This window comes from Aethalodelphis obliquidens, unplaced genomic scaffold, assembly GCF_003676395.1.
Source record: "Aethalodelphis obliquidens isolate GAN/ISIS:26980383/991018 unplaced genomic scaffold, ASM367639v1 scaffold31, whole genome shotgun sequence".
NCBI classification, from domain to species: Eukaryota; Metazoa; Chordata; class Mammalia; order Artiodactyla; family Delphinidae; genus Aethalodelphis; species Aethalodelphis obliquidens.
In genome coordinates, this window is record NW_020837975.1 from 13,576,490 (window position 1) to 13,596,306 (window position 19,817).

At 46.3% G+C, this 19,817-nt stretch overlaps 1 protein-coding gene across 20 annotated transcripts in view; it reads right to left on the reverse strand.

The window, feature by feature from the left end:
• The window catches only part of TRERF1 (transcriptional regulating factor 1), a 229,467-nt gene that overhangs the window by 51,856 nt on the left and 157,794 nt on the right, over positions 1-19,817 (reverse strand). For all 20 annotated transcript variants that reach the window (XM_027127249.1, XM_027127250.1, XM_027127242.1 and 17 more), the window contains one exon: positions 14,548-14,662. The gene's annotated coding sequence lies outside the window, so the exon portion shown is untranslated. The remainder of the gene's footprint in view (positions 1-14,547; positions 14,663-19,817) is intronic.

Consider the following 19,817-nt stretch of genomic DNA (forward strand, 5'->3'; position numbering starts at 1 on the left):
TCTCTCCCTTCTCCACTGTGCCACGAGCAGCGTGTCACTCAAAGCAGACCCACTCGGTGTTTATGGAATGCAGCCAACAAGTTTGTCAAACTTCTCTTTCTCTTTTGCATTCACAGGTCACATCTAATGAACTGATGTATCTAACAGTAACAAGGACAACGGGCACAAGCAGGTTTGGGAACGTAGCTGATGCTCACTCAGCCCCCAACCTCATTTGGGGCAGGGGGTGCTATGTGTGTGGGTGTCTGGGAGAAGGTGGTGAGGTAGGAGTTGGTTAAAGACTCCTGTGTCTGCATGTGAATGTGCCTTGGGAGCTTCAATACACTACAAAAAAGCATGATGTCAAAAAATCTACAAACAATAAATGCTGGAGAGGGTGTGGAGAAAAGGGAACCCTCTTGCACTGCTGGTGGGAATGTAAATTGATACAGCCACTATGGAGAACAGTATGGAGGTTCCTTAAAAAACTACAAATAGAATTACCATATGATCCAGCAATCCCACTACTGGGCATATACCCAGAGAAAACCATAATTCAAAAAGAGTCATGTACCACAATGTTCATTGCAGCACTGTTTACAACAGCCAGGACATGGAAGCAACCTAGGTGTCCCTCGACAGATGAATGGATAAAGAAGATGTGAGACATACATACAGTGGAATATTACTCAGCCCTAAAAAGGAACGAAATTGAGTCATTTGATGAGACGTGGATGGATCTAGAGACTGTCATACAGAGTGAAGCAAGTCAGAAAGAGAAAAACAAATATCGTATATTAACGCATGTATGTGGAACCTAGAATAATGGTATAGATGAACCGGTTTGCAGGGCAGAAGTTGAGACACAGATGTAGAGAACAAACGTATGGACACCAAGGGGGGGAAACCGTGGTGGGGTGGGGATGGTGGTGTGCTGAATTGGGCGATTGGGATTGACATGTATACACTGATGTGTATAAAATTGATGACTGATAAGAACCTGCAGTATAAAAAAACGAACAAACTAAAAAAACAACTAATACTGAACTTTCTTTGGGTTATCTGTATGGAAATATGTTAACATAAATGTTTCAGACACTACATGAAATTTCTAAAAATCTTATATGTTCTGGTATAATGTTATAAGTCATAATTCTAGTTATTACTTTAAAATGTATATCTCAGAAATAAGGAAATTTCCTTGTCAATTGCATTATTATGAACTTTCCTCAAATCTTTAACCATGGTCATTTTTAAGTCTTTTGTCATTCACAGACAGTTCTGGGTGTACTCTGATGCTTTTGCAAAAATGTTCCTATAGAAGGGTTTCATCTTCAAGGAATTCATGGAAAAGACTCTGACAAGTACAGGTTTCTGGTAACTGACTATACTGCTGAACTGAATGAATAAGCATTTTCAGAACTCTAATGGAAAACTGATGGATTCATAAAAGTGCTAACAAAAGATCAAGATGAAAAAAAAATTAATTACATGGGACTGAGGGAACTGATGAGAATGATTATAATTTTTGTGACTTTCTGTTTGAAGTAAAAAAAAGAAAAAATCCCACAAGGACTCAGAGGCAAAAAGTATACAAATCAATTTTCGCTGCAAAGTAAAGGAGCTGTTACAGTGGAGAATTACTGGACTGAATGTCAATATTATGACATAGTATGAGTGTGTTTCGTGTTTGGTAACTGCAATCATTGTTGCTTTTGTTGTGGTCATCCATTTACAATGCTTGGTGTCAGTTTATTTATCTCTTGTAAAAATAAAATACAGTGTGTGTGTGTGTGTGTGTGTGTGTGTGTGTGAAAAAAAAGATGTGGCACATATATACAATGGAATATTACTCAGCCATAAAAAGAAATGAAATTGAGTTATTTGTAGTGAGGTGGATGGACCTAGAATCTGTCATACAGAGTGAAGTAAGTCAGAAAGAGAAAAACAAATATTGTATGCTAACACATATATATGGAATCTAAAAAAAAAATTGTTATGAAGAACCTAGGGGCAGGATGGGAATAAAGACACAGACCTACTAGAGAATGGACTTGAGGATATGGGGAGGGGGAAGGGTAAGCTGTGACAAAGTGAGAGAGTGGCATGGACATATACACTACCAAACGTAAAATAGATAGCTAGTGGGAAGCAGCCGCATAGCACAGGGAGATCAGCTCGGTGCTTTGTGACCACCTAGAGGGGTGGGATAGGGAGGGTGGGAGGGAGGGAGATGCAAGAGGGAAGAGATATGGGAACATATGTATATGTATAGCTGATTCACTTTGTTATACAGCAGAAACTAACACATCATCGTAAAGCAATGATACTCCAATAAAGATGTTAAAAAAAAAGAAAACAAAAGTCATGATGTCGCTGAGTGACACCTTCCCGCACTGTTCTCTGTGCATTTCTGCTTTGTTGTTGTTGTTGTTGCGTTGCGTCACTTGCGAGATCTTACTTCCCCGAACAGGGATAGAACCCGGGCCCAAAGAAGTGAAAGCACTGAGTCCTAACCACTGGACCGCCAGGGAATTCCGTCTCTGTGCATTTCATGTGTTAGTTATGTGTCTTCAGGTCAGGCACAGACCCTCTGGGGGCCAAGAGCTGGATTCCCTATGGTGCTCAGAGCAGAGCTGGGTGGTGTAGGGCCTCGGTGAACATTTTCGGACATGAGTGGAACTCTTTTTTCCAAAGGCCTTCAAGGTAGGATTTCTGACAAAGCTGACATCTAGACATCACATTTTAGGAAAAGAATGAGGAAAGGCAGGTCTCTAAGATCTCCTTTAAGTGCCTGTTTAACCCCCAGAGGAGCTGTTTGGGATAGAAACCGCCAGCCCGAGCCCCCAGCTGCTCCTGGCCGAGCTGAATCCCCCAACAGCTTAGGGGGCATGTAGAACCCACTGCGTGCCAACGGGGGAAGAGGCCACAGCCTATGACTTGAATCCAAAAAGTGTCTGTCTCAGCAGATAACTCTAATCTCCTTCACAGAGAACACCGGGGGACTACAGGTATTTACCACCTCCACTTCCTGACCCTCAAATAAATGTCCATCCCTCCACCTGTGCTCTAACTCCTCTCTCTTCACTCATCTTAAATACTGGAGAAACATGGGACCCCCAAGAACTCACCTCCCCCACTTGCAGTAGGCTATCAATTCCTGTTGCCGCCTCCTCTATAGCATTCCCTGACCATCTCCTCTCATCCCCACTGCCTGGTCCATGGAAGAGCCCTTTATAGCTGGTCCTGCCCCCTCCAGTCTACTGTCCACTCAGCAGCTCTGTCCACGCCACCCTTCTGCTTCAAACCACCCACGTGTCCTCTGCCCACAGGAGAAGCATCCAAAGAGCTCAGGCTGGCACAGGGAGCCCCTCATGATTTGGCCTCACCTCCCCTTCCAATGATTTACCCAACCATTCACCCACATACACTCAGAGCGCCCCCCCTCCCACCCATGGAGCCACACAGAATCTCCAGAATACTGGTCCCTCTGCCTAAAACCCCCTTTTTCCCATTCTCCATCTTCTCAACCTACTAGTTCCTGTTCAAACTTATCTTTTATGAAGGCTTCCTTGATTCTCAGCCATTCAATGTAACGAGGTATTTACTGAGTGCCCACTATGTACCAGGGGACACCACGAGGCGGTTGTAGGACATGGTGTCAGCTCTTGTGGTGTCAGGGGCTTGCCGTCTGGGGTGGGGGTAGTGTCAGACAATGACAAATCTATGACTGCGATGAGTGGTTATAATAGAGGGCTCAGCAGGAAGGTCAGGGAAGGATCCTCTGTGGAAGTCACAGTGATACTGCAATCTGCAGGATGAGAAGCACTTAAATAAGGAAAATAGAGTGTGGAAAGCTGCCTCCCAGATAAAGTCAAGGATAGCACAGGCAAAGGCCCTGTGGCAGGTGGGAACACGGTGGACACAGGAACTAAGAGAAGGCCAGAGTGGCCAGGATAGGAGCATGGCAATGAAAATGGAGAGGGGGCAGGTGCCAGACCACCCCAGGTTCTTGAAGGTAAGGAGTTTTATCTTTATACCAAGAGCAATGGGGAACGATTCAAGTGTTTGGATGTGTGTATGTGATGTATGTATGTGTGTGTGTGTGCATGTACAAGCATGTGTGACTGATCAGATTTCCATGTTGAAAAGGCCACAGGATAGACCAGAGGTCAGCAAACATTTTCTGTAAAGGGCCAGAAAGTATATATTGCAGGGTTCACAGCCAGGAAGCAAAATCGAGGCTATGATGTAGACGCTTACAGAGTAAGAGAAAAAACAAATCTCTGCAAACCTTTTGAGGCCACTCAAAATATAATAGTAATCGAGTACAATTTAATGTAAATAGATCTACTAATGAGAAGAATGGACTTATTTTTTAGAGGGATAACATTTTGCTTAATTGTGTTCAAAGTCAGTGCCGCGTATCATCAAATGTTTACATGCACAAGCCACGTTTAGCTCACGGGCTCTACAAAATCAGGCAGTGGCTGGGTTTGGCCCATGGACCATAGTTTGTGGACCCCTGGTCAGAACAGACTGGAGGAGGGTGAGTGAGGATATGGGGAGTGGGACTCGACTTAGCGATGGTCCAGGCCAGGCAGCTTGGATGTGGGTGGTGATGGAGGGGCATGTGGGGGTGAAGCTGATAGGACTTAGTGATGAGATGGCCAGGGGGGTGTGGGAGGGAGGAGTGTCAAGATGATGCCTAGATTCGCATCTGTGAAGACGGAGCACCACGAAAGCTGTTTCACTGGAGCTGTCACAGAGGCAGCTGGACCGAGGGCTCCAAGGCTCAAGAGAGGTTGGTGAGTCCCCTGACACGGGCAGTAAGTGAAGGCAGGGATGGGAGGAAGAATGCCTGGAGGGCAAGTGAGAATGGCAGGACTCAGGTTGCATGTCTTTATTACACCCCTTAGAGCACTGGTCCCAGCTGCTTTATCCGCATCCACCATCAAACTGAGACCTCTTCCAAGGAGTGCCTCATCATCTCTGTCTACTGCGGTCAGCATAATACAGGGCACCCACTGGGTGCTAAGGACACAAAAGAGGGAGAGAAAGAGAGAGGAAGGGGAGACCTTTTGCTTCCACAGGCTCACATGGAGAAGACCCCCCCACTCAATTCACAATGGAAGCCCACTTCCCATTCCTACCCTAAGGGCTGACCATCTCCCTGGCTAACCTTCCACAGGAGCTGCTTTCCATAGGGGTCACGGGACCTTCCCCAAACACTTAAAATCATTCAAGTGTGTGCACGCGCACACACGTACACACAAAGCTCCTCCCCACCAACCCTTGCCACATGATTTGTGGTGATGATGTATTGACAACACGCCCATCAGCTGTCAGCTCAACATGTCTGAATATTATGTTCCCTCACCCAGAACATCTTTTTTTTTTTAATTATAAAAAAGTTAAGTGGCAATCCCACTCATAACAAGGAGGGGAGAAAGGGAAAAAAAGCCACAGGTTAAAGAAAATCAATTTTTCTTTTTTTCCCCCTTTCTTTTTGTTCTCTTTCCTTTTCCTGAGCAGAAGAATGAGAAGCTCATGGCTCCTTCTCTCCAACAGCCCTGGCACGAGGAGGTCAGTGCTGACATGGAGAGTGACCCGCCCTGGCGGCCGTGGGTGTGTCTGCCTGACGTCAGTAGAGCTCACAGCAGACCTGTCCCCCGGGGCCACAGCCACGAATCCTCTGGCCCACGTGGAGTCTCTGGTAGGGACATTGAGGAGTTCATGGGAGGGGGTGCTTGTTCTCATGGCCGACAGTAACATTCTGGAAAGCACTGGACAAAGCACCGACACCCACTATCTTACTCTGTCCCCACAACAAGCCGGTGAGGTCAGAATTGTTTTCTCCATTTGAAAGATGAGGAAATTCACATGCAGGGGACGATGCACTCAAGGCCACACAATTGTGACGAAGGGTTAAACCTCCAGCCCTCTGATGCCAGGATGAGGCTTCTCTGATACCATGCGGTGTCCTTCATTCACCCATCGCAGATCTGAGTAGCATGAAGCTACTTCCCCCTAGCTGGACCCCTGCAGCGCTCTCCACGTTCTGAAGGGTCAAGGAGAGCTGGCTTATACCCTGGTATAGACACGTCCTGGCCATCAGCTGCAGGCAGCCTCCAACCCTCTAGCATATAGCCATGAACTTGGAAGTCTGAGAAAGAATCTGATGCACATTATACCAAAAATCCTTTCTCTTTCCAGGTTTAAAGGGCTAGCTTCAGCTCTCTGGAAATTTTCTTTTCTTGAACTCATCAGGAACTTTTCTCACTGGAGAGAAACACATGGATTATGTGGCAGGCGTTTTCCTCACAGAAACACCCAAAGTACTGGGCTCTGGAGTCAGAAGACCAGAGTTCAAATCATAATGTTCCACCGGCAAAGTGAGAACCGGGCAGGCTGAGCTAATCTTTCTTGGAGCCTCAGTATTGACATCTGTCAAAGAGAAATAACAACACCTAATTATTCCAGGTTTTTGGTGAAGATTAAACAGGAGAATGTTCAGGACATGCGTGGTGTCCAGGGAGAACTCACAAAGTCTCACCGCCTGGGTGGGGTTTCTGTTGGTTTGTTTTGACTTGAGTACAGTTGACATCAAGGCTCAATGACTCAGTCATGATTGAATACATTTGGTTATTTGTTTCCTGGGCAACCTTCAGCCCTCCCTTTGTTTCAGTGAGCAGCACGGTGCTCAGGGGCAGAAATGGCTAGAAGTGGACACAGGAAGGAAGAGAGAAAACCCACAGTCGTGTGGGCCCTCCTTGACACCCTCTTGAAAGCACCACTGCATCAGAGGACATTCTCCTTTATCCCTAAAGATCCAGCGTCACCGTGGAAAGGCTGATGTGCATTTAGCATACTGTTCACCAGGCAGAGGAAGAAGCAGGAGGATACAGATGCCCATGTGACATGCTCATGAGGCAGACTTGCTTTCTGGGGCAGGTGGGTCCCTGCGAGAGAGGCCTGTGGATCTCCATGGGTCAGTGAGACTTGGAGGTGCCTAAGAGGGACTCAGTGTGGCCATGAGTCAGGCCAAGCTCTCTAGTGTGGTTACTGGTAATGAAGGGGGTGTTCTGCTCTCTGGGGTCTGGCTCTCAGGCTGCTCAAGACCCCAGGAGAGGGAAAGAGATGTAATTCTTGAGTGGCCACCTAAAGGTTAGGAATATTTGTGGTTATGATTAAAGTGAGAAGTTGAAAGGTGCTGCCCCAGTTACCCGGAAAGAGACATTTCATTCCCTCCATGATACCAGATAAGGAAATAATCTACTTCCCTTCCTGTTGCAAGGGGGCCCCCAGCTCCCAGACTCCAGGAAATTGGCAGTAACTCTGTCTATATCTGCCGTTTCCTTACTTTCAGTTACAGCCTCCTGGCCTGCTTAAACAACGGCCCCCTTTAAGGAACGTGGGGCACACTGTCTGGCAAGGCTGTACCAAGGCAAGCCTGGGGCGGCCTTGGTGCCCACATCTGCCGCCTGATCTGACGGGCAAACGAGACCCTTCCTGGTGGAAGCTCTGAATCACTCAGTGTCCGTGCCAGACTCCCAGAAGTTAGGGAGAAAATGAAGCCAACCCTTAACATGTGGGGGGCACCCTCATACCCACTGTCTTTCTGTGAGGCAGCCCAGCAGGAGGCTGTACTCCCATTTTGAGCTTAAGCTATGGACGCTCTGAGGGGGGAAGAGATTTCCAAAGGACCACATGTGCCAGGAAGAAGCCAACCTGAGGGAGACAAGAGCAGAGGTCTCCGGTCCTCGGCCAAAGGTACCCCCCAGAACCACAAAGGACCACCACTAAAACAAGAGCCTCCTCATGCCTTGAGTGTTCTCCAAAAGCGCAAACAAGAAGGCAACAAGGAAATGCAAAGAAACAAGCCTCTATTTATTTCTATCTCACCTATAAAAACGTCACAAAAACGTCTCTGAATTGCTTCCATTTGCCCTCCTGCTTCTCCCCTCCACTCTCCATCTTCTGGACCTAAACCAAGCCTCCCCCTCTCCTCTGGATCATGTGCACATAGATTATCTCCCTCTTCATGGGACACTCACAGGAAATTTAAACATTCTCAGACGGGGCTCTTCTAAGCCCACTTCCCCTGCCCTCCACCCCCTACCCAGTTGCTGCGTATTCAGGAAATGCAAACCCAATATAAAGATAACCCGGGCCAAACAGAAAAGGAGACTGGCCCTGCGACCTTGTTGGGCAAATGACTTCCTCTCCCTGCATCTCAGACTCAGCATCTGCAGAATGAGGAGGCTGGACCTGACGGACTGCAAGGAGGTCCCTCTGGCTCTGACCAGCGAGGGCTTAGCTGGGTGAACCTCCCAGACCCTGCCTGTCTCTGGGACACCCAGCAACCTTGAGGCAGGATACTGAAGCAGTATGGTTTTCCACCACTGACAGCCGATCCCTAAGGACCCTGGCCCCCTGGGGGGAAAGAACACTGGGAATCAGGACACCTGGATGTCCATCTCGGTTCTGCGGTATTTTGATAAAGGAACTGAGTGAGTGGGGGAGGTTATCAGGGCAGACTTAAGCTCAGTTAGAGTGTTTTAATTTTTTAAAAATAGAATAATCTATATGACGAGTGTAATAAAGATTATGAAAATGTTTTTAGAAACAGGACCACCTAACAGCAAGAAGGAACAGATAGTCAGTCTCCAGAGAAGCATCTAAAGACTCAGCTTAGAACTTATTTCTGTTGGATTTTATGAGGCCATGGCAGTATATGAGTCCCGTGCCTGGGGCACCTCCTTGTTTCTCTATTCACAGTAACCCCGGCTCCCCAAACTCCTCACATACTCCCAAACATGATGTGTCCCGACTCCCTAGTTCTGCAAACCATCTCCACATCTGCATCTGGGACAACCCCTTGTTTCACTGCGCAGGACTCAGCTGACAAGGAGAACTCAACCTGGGGTGTCGCCCATGAAGAATATTTAATCTACCAGTTGAGCTCCCCATGGGCGAGGCCAGTTGGATGGTGTAAGTAATCAATCTTGGCTCACAGCTCTGAGTAACTAGAAAGGAGGAGGGACAGGAAGCATGAATCATTATCTGGAGAGAGGCCGTTAATAGACTTTGAGGTTTGCACGCAGGGTGGGGATGGGGTGGGGTTGGGCCTGGCCCCTCAGCTAGGTCGAGAATGTCGGTGGACATCGTCTTGGGAGTCAGCTCCCTCCCTAGTGCAGCAGCATCAATCTTCAGGCTCCTGCAAAACCCCACCCTTCTAAGTATTAGAGCCACACTTGGAAAAGGAAGACAAGTGGCTGACTTGTCTTTGAAAATCATTTGGAAATAATTTTTTGATCCCCACAGCCTGAATTTTTAAAGAAAGTTGTCAATCCCTGTTTTACAAAAGTGAGTTGGTAGCATTTGCAGGGAGATAAAAAGGCAAATGCAAATCCATTCAAGACCACCATGTTCACTGGCCATGCATGATCAGACACAGTTGGGAAACCTGGGGAAGCACAGTCAAACATGATTGCAGGACTTGTCAGGGCACTTGATATGCTAGTGGAGGTGGCTCTCGAAGAGACACCACAGAGGCCATCTGTGGGGCTAGAAGCACTGCACTGGGTCTCACTAGCTCAAGAGAATGCCCATCTCTAAACCTCAGTTCACACCACTTCGACACCCCCAATGTACAAGGTTCCTTTTCCAGCCACCTCACCCTACCTGCCCCACGGGGCCAGCCCCAATCTTCTTCCTAGCCTTCCCCTTCCTAGCCTTCCCCAGGAAGTCTTCCCTGAGCACTCGAAGGCACAGTGCTGTCCCCCCTGGAAACCTATTCTGAATACCTGGCACTTAATCTTGTGAAGGAGTTTTATCCTTTATGCATTTTTTGGTCATAAAGTCTTCTTAAATGAATAGACTATTTTTCAGAGTAGTTTTAGGGTCATAGCAACTCTATGCATTTTTCATAACACTTGCCCACTGTACAAAGCCCAGAGTCACTACAAATAGCAGGTGCTAAAAAAGCTGTTGCCTGATAGATATCAAATCAGGAAGTGACACAAATCTGAGTGTAATATAAAGTCACTTACTTATGAGCAGGGAGTGTGTGTTTATAAGCAGTCATGTCAGCTTTAAGAATGGAAGTCAAATGGACAGTGGAGACCACCCATCCTGCCCCTTCTGGACACGTGTCCAGCAGAGTCGGTGTGCCATCCACTGACCGGGCTGTGGGCACCACAGGGACAACTCCCCAGCGAGTGATGTCATGAGGTTCCAGAGCTCTCATGGTTCTAAGACAGAAGGAATAGCTTGGAGGGAGGGCTGAGATGCTGAGATGCCCCATCTCTAGGGATGAACATTTCTAGAACCCGTGGTTTATAGCCTGTGCAAACATTGGCCAGACCAGTGTGTTCTGCTTTCCCTCTGATTATTTTTAAAAGCACCCCAGCGGGGCTGGGAATCCCACATTGACCCTAGACTCCTGCCTCCATTTCCATCACATTTCATAAACCAGCTCTGCCAGCATGAGAGCATCACTGAACAAGGGTGCGAGTCTTGAAGGGGTCTATTCTTAGTCATGATGGTGTTGAGTACCACAGACTGGGTGCTTGTGATGCTCCAAGCTCCTGTTACAAGCTCCACATACATACATCATCTCATTTCAACCGTGAACACTTTGCCTGTGGTCCCCATGTTGCAGATGAAGAAATGGAAGCTCAGAGAGACGAAGCTAGTGAGAGGCAGAGCTAGGTTCAAACTCAGCTCTTTCTCCTGCCCCCAAGCCCAAAACGTCTAACCACTGTGCTCTGTGGCCTCCCCTCTGATGAAAGGCACACAGACAGGAGACAGGAAAACTAACAGCAGGAAGGATGGGGTTGGGGGGTGTAGAAAAGAGGCACAAGGGAAGGGAGAAGAAGGAGAGAGAGCATGAGGACAAGAGGAAGTTGGGGTCTTGTCCTCAACCTTGAGGTGCACATGGGATCTGGCTGCAGGTCCAGGAGGTCTTTGCCAAGTGGGAATGAAGCAGGAAGGTTGCTGGGGACCACAGGAGAAACAAACCACAAAATATGCAGAAGCCATTTCCTCTCTCGAGGAAGATAAACAATAGATTCATAAACAAATTTTACAAAGCTGCCCAACTATTTATTTATTCTGGTAGGAACTTATATCCTCTGTGAGCATAAAGCTAATCCCCCCAAAATTGGTTAAGTTATTTTGAGGAGAGCAAAGGTGGGAAAAGGGGATAGGGGAGGGATATACTCCTTGCCGGTCCATCACCTGCTAGCCCCGTGACTGCAGTCAGTTACGTGTCCTTTCTGAGCCTTGGTTCATTCTTCTGTGAACAAGGAATAGTAATTCCTGCCCCATGGGGCTATGGTAGAAAACAAAGAAAACAGACCTTCTGGCAATATGGCAGATCAGATACCCTACTTGACCTTCCCAACTGAAACAACTTAACATGCTGTTTAAAATTTAAAATAAAAAGACTGTATACACACTGCTGAACTGGTATGAATGGAAGGATTCTTCGAAGACCAAAAACAAAACCAAAAGCAGGAACTTTGGGATGTAAGCTAGCAGCAAACCTGGCTTTTGCCCTGAGGGTTCCTGCCAAACCCTACAGATTCTAAGTTTCCCATGAGAGCTGCATAGCGTTCAGGAAACAGGAGAAAAAGCTTAGTTCCTTCAAAAAATTGGGACTTCAAAAGGCCCCACCCTCAATGAATGAGAAATAGACCCCCAACACAAAAGGAGACCACGAGGAAACCTGACCTTGGGCTGCATAGAAATCTGAACCCATAAGCTGGATCTCACACAGATTTGCAGTTTGAATTCATGCTACTTATGTAGCCAGAAAAGCTTTGGGTAGAAAATGAATTTAAAGTGATTTTTGATTGGGAGTGCTCCCAGACAACTAGCAGAAGTTAATGCAAAACGTCTCTGGAAAAATTAACTTCAAGCCATACCTCAAACAGTTCACAAAGGTAAAGTTCTAAGGAAAATGAACAGCTCAAAGAAAATAACAACAACAAGGAAACAAGGCATTATGAGTACTAGCCAGCAGAAGCAACAGACGGCAGAATCAGACCTGCAAAGATTTCAGATTCTCAATTACCAGACATGAAATTCTACTATTTCTAAACAGCAATTTCAATATGTTAAAGAAATCAAGAAGTTTGCAAATATAAGCAAGAAATGAGAAAATCACCAAGCAGATTTAAAAAATAATGAACTTCTAGAACTTCTAGAAATGATAAATAAAGAAGCTGAAAGGAAAAAATTTCAATGGATGGATTAAACAGCATTTGAAACACAGAATAAATTAAATGGAAGACAGGTTGGAAGATATTATTCAGAGTTCAGCACAGAGGGACAAAGAGGTGAGAAATATGGAATAGAGGTTACGAGATACGGAGAACAGAATGAGAAGGTCCACCATATGTCTAACTGGAGTTCCAAAAGGAGCTATTAGAAAGAATGGGAAAGAGTCAATATTCAAAGAATGAAGGGTGAGAATCCTCCAGAACTGTTGAAAGACACTCATCTTTAGCTCTAGGAATCCCAATGAAACCGGAACAGAATAAAGACAGAGAAACTGACACCTAGCTACATGAGAGGGAAGTGGCAGAACACCAAAGAAAGCAGCAACATCTTTAATGTAACTAGAGTGAAATGCCAGGTCACTTATAAAGGAAGACCAACAGCCAACTTCTCAACAGCAACATTCAGAGCCAGAGGTAGTGGAATAATGGTTTCAGTGACCGAAGAGAAAATATCCAGTAAAGCTACCTTTCAAAATTGAGAGCAAAATATAGTGTCAAGCCAACAAAAACCAAACCAAACCAAAGCAAAAACAACTTGAAAGTTTACCACCAACAGACTCTCACTAAAGGATAATGCTAAAGGGGTTTATTTTAGGCAGAAGGATAATGATCTCCAATTCATGAAAGAATGGTGAGAAAAGATATGGATAAGAATGTGGATACAAACACATCATATGAAACAATGATGTCTAAATTGTAGGGAAAAAAACAGGACAGGATGAAAACACAGGATAACAATTGTATATAAATTGGGAGAGGTAGTGGTTAGAATTAAACCAGTTTATGGTTCTTGTGTTTTGGGGGAGGCAGGTAAAGACATTGATTAATTTTAGACTTTGTTAAGTATGCCTGTTAAAATAGATGGGCTAAACATTTGAAAGAACAGATACAGAGCACATAACTTCCAAATAAGAAGACAGAAGATGGAATGAGGAGGGAAAAACATCTCAACCAAAAAGAAGGAGCAGAAAAAAAACAAATATAAACATGGTTGAAATGAATCCCAATTCATCAGTAAGATACACCTGTTCTAACCAAACAGCATTGCCTTAAAATATACAAAATTTTATACATGAGCAAAATTTTGGGCACTACAAGGAGAAATGGACAAATCCAATGGGAGATTTTTAACATGTCTCTCAATAATGTGTTATTGAGAAGATTAGTCAGACAAAAACAGACAAGGACATATTACAGATGATTTGAACAGCACAATGAACTAGCTTATTTTAATGATCATATATAAAAAACTACTATATATCTAATAATTAGAGAGTACACGCTTTTTCCAGCACTCATAAAACATTTAAGAAAAAAGTTGAAAAGATAAAATATTTAAAAGGAGCACACAGAAATGGTTCAATGCTTATTTCAAACTCTCTCCAAGGATCCATACCTATTTTATCTTAAAAAAGAAAAAGACCCTGTCTTTCTTGTTCACTGAGGTATCTCCAGAGTCTAGTACAGTGACTATCACAAAGGGGTCTCTTAATATGTCCTGAAGAATGAGTGGCGAACGAAGGATTCTCTGTTGAGGATGGTACCGGCTGAGTGAGCACTGAGGACCAACACTGGAGGTGATGAAGCCCTTTCTAACATGGACGGGACAAGAGGACAAGGTGAGTGGTGCCAGTCTCCAGGGAGAATTTATACAAAGAAGAAAATCAGAGTCACGACAGCCATCTCCAAATCCAAAGAGAGGGTCATGTGGAAGAGTCTTTGAAAGCCCAGTCTTTGTGGGTCCATGTGGCAGAGCAGAGGAGAGAAGATAGAAATTTCAGAGAGGAAGAATTTGTCTCAATATTAGGAAGAATTTTCTAACAATTCGTTGCTCAACATTGGCCGGGAATTGGCCTGGCTTATCCTCTAAGGCCCTTTATGACCCTGTGTGGGACAGGAGACTGTCCAGGGAGTCCCAGACCATGAGTGGACCATCCTTCCAATTCTATCCTATCCCAGAGATTCCTTCATCCAAAATTCCCTGGATACCCGATTCCCAAAAGATCTGCCCAAGGTCCCAGATTCAGGAGGTGGTGGAGGAATAATGAGAGCTTCAGTCCCCAGAAACTCAATCCAGTGTCCTTTCTGCTCCACCATCGGCCTCTCCATTAGCCGAAATGAGCACGTTTTGCCCCATTAGGCTGACATGTACTTTTTCAGTCTACCCATGTCCCAGTAAACCCCATTTTCCCAGCATATGGCAAGGGATTACAAAAGCATAGAGAATTAGTTCAAATGAAAATGCCGAGACTTTCTAGGAAAAGGGAGGCAAGCTCACCTTGGCCTCCGCAGCAGATGGTTGGGTTGGGGGCCTGGCTCTGGGGGCTTCTCCTGCGGCCGGCCAGTCGTGCTGCTCTCATGCTGCTGGGCAGGTGGGAAGAGGAGGCCTAGTTCTGTGGGAAAAAGAGAAAGAAAGGTCACTTCTTCATCGTCTGCTCCCAGCTCTCCATCACCAGCCTGCCAAGGACACTATCCAGAAGCTGCGGGAGCTCGCGAGGCTGGCCTCAGCCACTCTCATGTCATTGGGGAGCAGACAGGCGCAGGACGAATGTTTCCCACGCCCTCCGATGTGCCAGGCAGGGCTCTAAGGAACGAGGCTACAAAGATGAATCAGATGCAGTCCCTGCTTTCAAGCAACAGCCTAGCGAGAGAGAGAGAGACAGAGAGAGAGAGACAGAGACAGAGAGAGAGAGACAGAGAGAGAGAGAGAGGGAGAGAGAGAGAGAGAGAGACAGAGAGAGAGAGAGACAGAGAGAGAGAGAGAAGAGAGAGAGAGACATACACATGTTTCACTACAAGATAATTTGGTAAATGCTGTGATTTCCCCAAGTTCATTCAACAGCCTACCTGTCCCACAGGGAGCAGAGGCAGCTTACAAGCGCTACAGCACAGGGCTTCTCAAGCTCTTTGTTATGAAGGACCAGTTCTTTGTTTTTAATTTCTGATCCATCATGGATGAATACTTTTATAAAATATAAGAAAAGGAACTGGTAGAAAAATGAAATGACAAAAATATTCATAGAGTACAAGCCTACTTCTTAATGATTCAACAGCTTACTCTGTCAAATCGGCATGAGAGTTTCTAAGCGCTTCCTCTCAATTTCTGTACTGATCTCGTGGACCGGTTAACAGCTTGCAGACCAGCACCATTCCACAAACCACAGCTGAGAAGCATTGCTATAGGAAACGTTTGTAAAGAGTGCAACCTTCCTGAGATGTCTGGCTGAGCTCTTGGTTCAGAGAGGGTGGTTGGAAATAAAAATGATGTCAAATTCACCCTCTGGACTATAGTTCAGACTGTTCAGAGAGTCTCTCTCCAAGAAGGAGAGTTACAGCAGGGACTTTGGGAAAGTGTGGCTGGGGGCTGTCTGAGGTGGTGGCACCAACACACTGGGTTCACGGGAACCTGGTCAGAAGTTGTGCCTGGAGCCCTGTCCTGCTCTACCTTGAACTTCCAATTGTAACTATGGCAACCCCAGCCGAAGCTACTGCCCGGAATGGGAAGAACAAAAGTGTCATCTATTAAAATGGACTGGGACGTTTCAAAAAATAAAGCATTTCCAAAATGTCAAGAGGGCTGCTGGCGTTCATTCCTACCATTTAACGTTATAAAAATGATGTTTTTTAAATTGAGAAATCTTTTGTCTGTGACAGCCAGCTCCCAAAAAAGCCTTTAAATGCCTATTGCCTTAATACTTGAGGGAGAGATTACAAGTCATTTTCCCCCATTTGAACGCTTAAGAGAAAGTGCTCATTCCTCTAAACTCTCAGCTTTTATGTAGTTCTTATTTTAAACTGTAGAAGATATCTCTGTAGAAGAAAAAAATTCCCTTTTCAAAGTCTTTTTTTTTTTTAAGTGCGTACACACATACACTCTCACTCGCTGCTTCAAATGCTAAGTCATTTGCAATTTGGGAGTTTGTTGCTCATGAAATTCTAGCGATAAGCACATCATAAACATTCCTATAGCAAGGGAATGCTTTGGAAGCGATGTCTGTGATGTTACCAAGATTGTCTATCATCTCTGAATGTTGGCTAAGTGAAGGTTACAGGAATAACTATTTATGTATACATAAGTCAACAGAGTAACTGGCAACTTCAATAGCAGATCTTACCAAGAAGCTAAACCATGGCACGAGGTGGGAAGCAGGGATGGACTTCCCTCAGTTTCCATGAGTGTTTCATCCTTATTCTCAACATGGGAAAATAATTCTCCAGGCTCCCCGACAGGAGCAATAGTTCTTGGAATCACTCATGGGCAAGATTAAGCTTAGACCACACAGCCAACTTTTACATATCAGGTGCTGGGCTAGACTCTAGTGTTCTCAATATGGGTTCTTCTTCAAAGAGACCCAAGGGAGACATATAAACAGGCAATTACAATCCCCCTTTCCTGCAAGAAGAGTATATTGGCTGGAGTTAAGGTAAAGGAAATGAAGTTAACTAGCTCAAGCCATCTATCCAACCATCCATTGGTCCATCCATTGTTGACTGAGCGCCTAGTATATAGCAGGCAAGTGCAAACCACTAGGCATACAACAGTTGAGACCAATGTGGTCCCTGCCTTCATGGAGCTTATCCTCTAGTGGGGAAACCAACATTAATAAATTAGAAATAACTATAATAGCGGTGCTCTGAAGAAGTATGATTACTGCTATAATAGCATATGTCAGGGGTAGATCTAGCCACAGGAAAGGGTCAGTGGTGCTTTCCTAAAGAACTAGTCTTTAATCTGAGCCCTAAGAATAAATTAGTGAAACAAAATAGGGTGGGGGCGGGAGGGAAAAGACAGAAAGAAAAGGTGTTGCCAGCACAATGAATAGGCTGTGCAAAGTTCCTGTGACGGAAGGAACACGGCACATTCTAGCGATGAAAGGAGGCTCTTAATAAGGACCGAATCGGTTCTTGACTCACAGCATGCTTCCATTGTGATGGTATCCAGACCATGCATTATAGATGTGCAGGTTTTTCCAAAAGTGCCCAAGAAGTTACTTAAGGCGAACCAGGAAAGTAAGGTGCATGTCAGCTAATTCTCCCTCTTCCTAAGCTGGCACGAGGCATCCAACACAGGGGCCACCTTATCCTCCCTCCCATTTTATAGCAAGTTTTGGGACTCATCTATTTTTCTCTTCAACAGTGGTAACTTGGCCAAATCCAATTTGACCCGTGGTAAAAATTAGTTGGTCAGGGCTGACGTAGACTGACAGTGGATGTGGGTTTTGGGATGTGAACAAGCGTTCTATTATTTTTAATTTTTTTTTGCGGTACGTGGGCCTCTCACTGTTGTGGCCTCTCCCGTTGCGGAGCACAGGCTCCGGACGCGCAGGCCCAGGGGCCATGGCTCACGGGCCCAGCCGCTCCACGACATGTGGGATCTTCCCGGACCGGGGCACGAACCCGTGTCCCCTGCATTGGCAGGCGGACTCCCAACCACTGCGCCACCAGGGAAGCCCAGCGTTCTATTATTAAATGACTGCTGGAGAAGCCTCGTGGTGAATGTTACTCGACGGAAGGTCATACAATTTCATGCACAGAACATGAGCTTTGGGGCCAAGCAGACCTGGGTTCAAATCTGGCCCCGCCCCTCACTGGTCAATTGGCCTGGTTCTTTCATAAAATGGAGTTAGCAGTGCCTTCCTTGCTGTGAGATTAGCAAGAGCACAGGTCCTACACTGAGCACATTTCCTGGCTCCCAACTGGCCCTGGGTTAAGTGTCAGCATTACTATCACACAGCAGTGTGTGGGGACAGCCATACTCCTCCTCAACGTGAAAATCAACAGGAATCCAGGAAACAATTTCCCAGCTGGCACTGGGGCTGCAGGGCAGCTTTGCAGGGGTGCAGGGGTCCCGATGACTCACAGTTTCTTGGTGTGTGACCTCATGGGTCCCCTGCCACTGTGCTGAGAGTTCCCAGCGGGAAGTCCCCCTGCACCAGGGCTAACGGGCACCGAGTCTCACCTCGGTGGCCCCAGGCCCACCCTCTCTGGATGCCACCCCAGGACTTACAGGGAGCTCCACCCGGGGGCTCCGGGCCGGCAGCCAGCAGACTTGGGTTCTAGTTCCACCACTAACGGCTGGGGTTCCCTTGGACAAACAGCCGAGTTCCAGAAGGGAGAGGAGACGGAACAGCTACCACACCCTGAAGGCCTAAACACAGGTCAGGCCTGGTGCTGGCCTTCCCAAGAAGCACCCGAATAGTCACAGCAGTCCTGTGGGGTCACTGTTGGTATCACCATGTTACAGGTGAGGAAACTGAGGCCTGCTGGTTTGTCCCAGACCACAGAACTAAGTGACAGAACCAGAACGGGAAGCCGGAAAGCCCTTCCTCTCTACCACGGCACTGCCTTACGGGCATGGAAATCTTACTTAGGTCTTTCCCACACGACCAGTGAGGACACAGCCCTGGAAGGCTCTGTGATTTTCCAGGGACCCACAGGCAGCAAGCCACCAGGCAAGGCCAGACTCTGCCCCATGCCCCACATGGCTGTCTGGGTCTCAGTTTCCCTTCTGCACACAGTGGTGACTAACGATGCCTTACAGACCACACTGCTGTTAGAGTTAAGGGGAGAATGAAGATTTAAGAGTCTTGGGAGGGAAAAACTACTATAGAGACATGAACACTTTAAATGGGTACTGAGAGGCTCAAACCCAAGAGGAAGGGTTCCTGTTGGCCACAGAGCAGTTGAAACAAAAACTGGACAGGAGCAGGGTGGCAGCCAGGGGAGGGGAGGGGACACAGGAGACAAACTGTGGAGCTTCTGAAATGGGAAGCAGGACCCAATGAAGTGTGAAGAATTCCCTCCATGCCACCCACAATAAATTAGAAATTGGCACAGATTTTTAAAAGGAAAAGCAGGAGGGGGAGGAGAAGAAATTGAGGAGGAAGAGGAATTAAATCTGTAGATTTAATCTAAGAACATCTAAGAAACAGGGTGGAGGGTCATCAATGCAATGAGAATCTTAGACTCCAGTCACGTGGGGGCCACTCATTTTGTCAAACAAGTTCTCCTGTACAGAGATGATGGTGACACGGAAGAAGATCTAATTTTCAAGGGAGACACATTCTATCAACAGATGGGGAGGCCTGGAAGCTTTTCCAATGTGGTGAAAACTCCCATTCTCTCTCCAACCATCTCTCCTCTTCTGTAGATGCCCCACTCTTACCTCCATGGAGGTTGAGAAAAGAATAATTTATAGGCACTAGAAGAGGGCATTCCTGCTCAGACCATTATGAGAGATAGATGGCCACTTCATCAGGTCTCCATGCACCTGGTTATTCCAGAACACAGAAGCTGGGGTATTCGACCAATATCACAGCAGCTCAAACACTGAGAGCATATCAGACAGACTTAACATAGGCTGACAATGGATGGCGGACCACCATCCACTCTCCAACCTCCTCAGGCCTCCTATTCCCTTGCTCACAGCTCCAGTCAGCTTGTCTTTCAGGTCTTCACACACTCCAAGCTCTTTCTTACCCCAGGACTTTTGCACATGCTGGTCCCTCTCTGACTGGGATGCTCTTCTCCTAGCTCCCCCCTCATTAA